Source organism: Pteropus vampyrus, unplaced genomic scaffold (genome assembly GCF_000151845.1).
Source record: "Pteropus vampyrus isolate Shadow unplaced genomic scaffold, Pvam_2.0 Scaffold320, whole genome shotgun sequence".
In the NCBI taxonomy this organism is placed as follows: Eukaryota; Metazoa; Chordata; class Mammalia; order Chiroptera; family Pteropodidae; genus Pteropus; species Pteropus vampyrus.
Window position 1 is genome coordinate 336,738 of NW_011889101.1, and position 4,351 is coordinate 341,088.

The 4,351-nt window shown below is 68.1% G+C and overlaps 1 pseudogene; it reads left to right on the forward strand.

Moving 5' to 3' along the window:
* Nucleotides 1–212: 212 nt before the first annotated feature.
* LOC105303878 lies at nucleotides 213–668 on the forward strand (annotated as a pseudogene).
* Nucleotides 669–4,351: the final 3,683 nt, after the last annotated feature.

The following is a 4,351-nucleotide window of genomic DNA, read 5'->3' on the forward strand; positions in this document are numbered from 1 at the left end:
GCCACGCTCAGGGCCCCGCCAGGCTGCAGTCCGGGCGCCGGCCGGGGCTGCGGTCTCATCTGGGGCTCAGGGTCCTCTTCTCGGGGCTGCATGACTGAGGGCCCTGTTTCCTGGGGGGCCTTTGGCTGGGACCATGGTTAGCTCCTGAGGTGCGGTGGCCCACAGGCCTGGCCGGGCGGCCCCTTACAGCATGGCACTCACTCTGACTTCAAGGTCAGCGTGTCCATGGGAGGGGGTGCGTCCTGGAGCCCCGCCCGCCAGAGGGCCAGATGGCACAGAGCAGAGAGGGCCGTGGAAGGGGTGGCCGGCGGGGCCGGCACGGCGCCTCAGCAGACGCTGTCTCACCCCACAGGTCTGGCGTGGGACTGACTGGCTCCAGCCAGACCATGTTCTATGCAGAGGTGACGGATGCCCATCGAAGCGGCCCCGGTGGAGGCCTGGCCGAGGAGGGCGAGCTCATCGAGGTTGTGCACCTGCCCTTGGATGGCGCCCAGGCCTTCGCGGACAACCCAGATGTCCCCAAGACCCTCGGGGTCATCTTCGGTATCTCGTGGTTCCTCAGCTGCGTGGCCCCTGGCTTGGGTCCCCAGTGAGACTGCAGAGGGTCTGGCCAGAGGCCGGTCCTGGCCACCCACCCTGCAGACCCAATAAAGGCTTATGTGGCTCCAGCCTGTGTCCACTGGCTCCAAGCTGTGACTGGGGCGGGCAGAGGGCAGCCAGGGGATGGCAGGCTCTCCACGAGGTCCCTCAGCTCTACCTCCAAGGGCAGGAGCTGTGGGGACAGGCTTGGCCAGGCAGCACTCAGGGAGGGCAGTGTGGCCTGAGGATGGGCCCACGGGGCTCCAGGCCATAGAGAGCTTGGGCCACGGGGCAGTGCCGAGCCAGCCCCCATCAGGAAGACAGGGCCGCAGGCTGCACCTCCTGGAGGGCACGTGCTCCCTGCTCCCTGCTAAGTAGGTCCCCATGCTGGCGGGCTGGGCTGGTACCCCCGATACCGTGACCTCCCTGCCCTGCCGCTGCCCATCGGAGGGTTGGGGCTGCTGGAGCTGCCCGCCTAGCCAGGCGCCCATGAGGGACGGGCAGGCTGGAGCCCCCCGTGGAGAGTGTGCGCTGGTCACCATGCCACTGGCATCTATCAGGTGGCGGCTCAACCCGACCCTTTCTGGCCCTTCCCCAGAGCTCCCCAAACCCTCTGGTCAGTCCCTTAGGGCATAGGTTGGGGGCAGCCTGGGTCATGGCCTTTTGACCCCGCTGAGGACTGGGGACTGAGTGGCCAGGGGCTTTTCTGTGAACTTGGCTTCGTGCTCGGTGCCCCAGTGTCCCCCAGGACTGGGCCCTGGGCTGCAGCGAAGGCTCCTGACGGGACCCCACTGTCGGCTGGGGCGCCCCGTGAGCACCGAGGTCTGCTGCCTCCTTGCTGACCCTGGCGGGCGGGTGGGCAGGTGTTTCCTGTGAGCACGATGTGGGGACACCCAGTCCCTCCCTCCTGCTGGGGGGCTGCTGGTGGCTGAGTCCAGCCAGAGCGGCCCGGTGTGGACAGCTCCCAGGGCTGGCACTCGAGGCTGCCTCAGGAAGCTGTGCTCAAGCAGCACCACCTATATGCAAATGCCAGCTGTGACCCAGGTGGGGCCTCCTGGGACCCAGCCAGGTGAGTGCCACGCTGCTGGGGGCCCTTGGGCATGTGGTGTGTGCAGGAGGCCGGCAGGCTGGGCCGTGGTGGGCTCCTGGGCAGCCCAGCTCCACCCTGTCCAGAGGAGGCCGCAGCGGGCAGCCCGAGTGCACTCAGCCGGGACCAGGCCGGGGGCAGCTCTGCCCAGCCAGCCGCCCTGCCTGCCTACCGCCCTTGTGACCTGCTGAATGCCCAGCCCAGAGCCCCGCTGGCCCTCTGGCTGGCCTGGCGGGTCTGGGGGCTCCTGTGCCCTGGGAAGCGTGCGGGGCTCCGGACTGGTGTGGGGGGGCAGGGCCCCCGGACCTGGGTGCACGCCAACCCCTCACTCTGCTCTGTGGCCCGACGGGGCAGGTCAGCAGGCACGCTGCTCAGCCTAATGGAGCTGGCATTGATTTCCCGGCGCTGATGGGGGGGCTGTAACCGGAAACTCCCCTCCCTGGCCGCTATATTTAGCACCGCGGAACTCGGGCGGAAGCACAGCTCACTCCTGAGCCCAGCCAGCTCTGTCCACACGCCGGGCAGCCTGCACCCCAGCCCGGTCCTGAAGCCTCTGGCCAGGCCGAGGGGCCCCCAACCCACCAGCACCGTGTCCAGCACAAGCTGAGCGCCCACCTCAGAGCCCGCCCTGGGGAGCCCCTGCTGCGGAGGGGCTCCGAGTGGGAGTGCCCAGGCTTGGGGGTGGAACCGGGAGACTTAGGGGCTGTGTGGCCCCAGAGCAGTGATGCAAGAGGCAGGGCAGCCCGGCCCCCACTGGGTCTTGGGCCCCCCCCAAGGCTGCAGCGGTTCCCGCAGGGGGCGCCCCAGCTGCCTCCAGCGCCCCGCCCTCTGAAGTGTCGGCCTTCCTGCCGCGGATCTCTCCTGGGCACCAGGGCTGAGTGTGGCTCCAAGGAGGCAGGAGGGGACAGTGAGAGGAAGAGGCCTGTCCCCTGCAGAGTGGCACCCTAGTCAGGGAGGCAGGAAGCCTGCCCTGCGGACGAGTGTGCTGGGTCTGCCGACCCCCGGTGCTGCACCCAGGTCCCACTCCCAGGCCTGGGGAGGCAGATGGGCCAGGGTCGGTGGGGGCCCCATCCTCCCAAGGCAGGGCGGGCCCCAGAAAGGCTGCGTCGCCTGACAGGCTGGGCTGGAACCTTGAGATGGAGTGAGGTCCACCACTGCTGCCTCCCGCAGACAGAGAGCTCCAAATGCAGCAGCCTCTGGACATGGTGGCACAGCAAGTCCTGTGGTCAGCCTAGGTAGGCCCTCTTTCCTGCCACCGCTGGCCAGCGAGCAGGAAGCTTCGGAGGGGGACGAGGGAGGGGGACCCGGGGGCCGTTCTCTTACGCTGGAAACCCCAGCCAGAGCCCCTCCACATCCAGCCCCTCTCTTGCCCTACGGCCCCTATGGCCTCCTCCCGCCCCCCTCGGGAGCCATGACTCTTTGTGGAAACCGAAGTCATGGGTGTGGAGCCCAGCCCAGCCCGGCTCCTTTCTGTGACGTCTGTTCGTCTCAGCAGGAAGGCGTGCTGGGGAGGCCCAGCTCAGCCTGGTGCTCGCCACCCCCTGCCTCACCTGTGCCCCCAAGCCCCCTGCCGTGGCCACCGTGTCCCCACTCGCCCTGGGCTCAGACCTCTAGCAAGCGCTGACCCCAGCTGCTCACCTGGCCGACCCGTGCCTGCCCCCTGCCTGAGCAGCCCCCTCCCCGCTGTCTTCTTCCGCATCCTTGCGCTTTGTCGCTCTGTGTTCTTTGTCTGAATCCTGCGTCCAGTCTTGACCAGGATAGGCAGCGGCTGTCTGCCTTGTTCACTGCTTGGCCGAGCGTGGGGCAGAGGTGCCCAGGGTCTCCTGGGTAGTGGGGCAGTGGCATGGGCAGGACGGGCAGGGATGGGTCCCGGGCCCTTTGGAACTGGGGAAGGGTCCTCTCCCCTCCTGGGGCCTCGAGGACCTGCCCCAGGCCAGAGCAGAGGGGAAGATCTCTGCAGTGCCCCGCCCCCCGCCCCCCGCCCCGGGGAGAAAGGCGGGCTCTGGGCACAGCGCACAGGCCCTTGCTCAGCAGGGTCTCTGTGTGGTGCCTGGCTGTGTTCTGCCCTGTCCTGGCTTATGGGGGTCGGGGGGGTCTCAGGGAGGGGTGAACCCTTGAAATGAGCGGAGCCAGGCCCAGCCTGTCAGGGGCCCCCAACTGCTCCTGAGGCCCGGACCCCAGAGAGGCTGCTCAGCAGGGTGAGGCGGTGACACTGTGGGCGGCTCTCATTCCCCAGGCACTGGGCCCTTGGGCAGCACATCCTGGTGATAGAGGACAGTGCTTGCGCTGGAGTCCCTTCTGCCACGCCCCCAGCCTCTGAACCAGGCCACCTTCAGAGCTCTTCCTCCAGGAAGCCTGCCATGCATAGCCTCCCGTCATGGCAGTGACCAGCTCCAGGCAGGGGCCTGCACTCCCAGCACCCAGCCCAGGGTGTAGGGCAAATTTGCTGGCGGAGCTAGAGGAGACAACATGGCCCGGTCATGCGGGCTGCCCGGGGACCCTATGGGTCAAAGTGGTCACCAAACCAGCTCTGGAAGGGCTGCTTGCTGGAGGGGAGGCGAGGCTGGAGACAGGGGCCTGTGGTATTGGCTCCTTAGAGGTGGGGGAACAAGATGGGACTGGGGGCCCCCACTCTCCACCAGGACAGCAGGGAAAGCCTCTTTGGGCGGCCCTCACCTCGTCCCT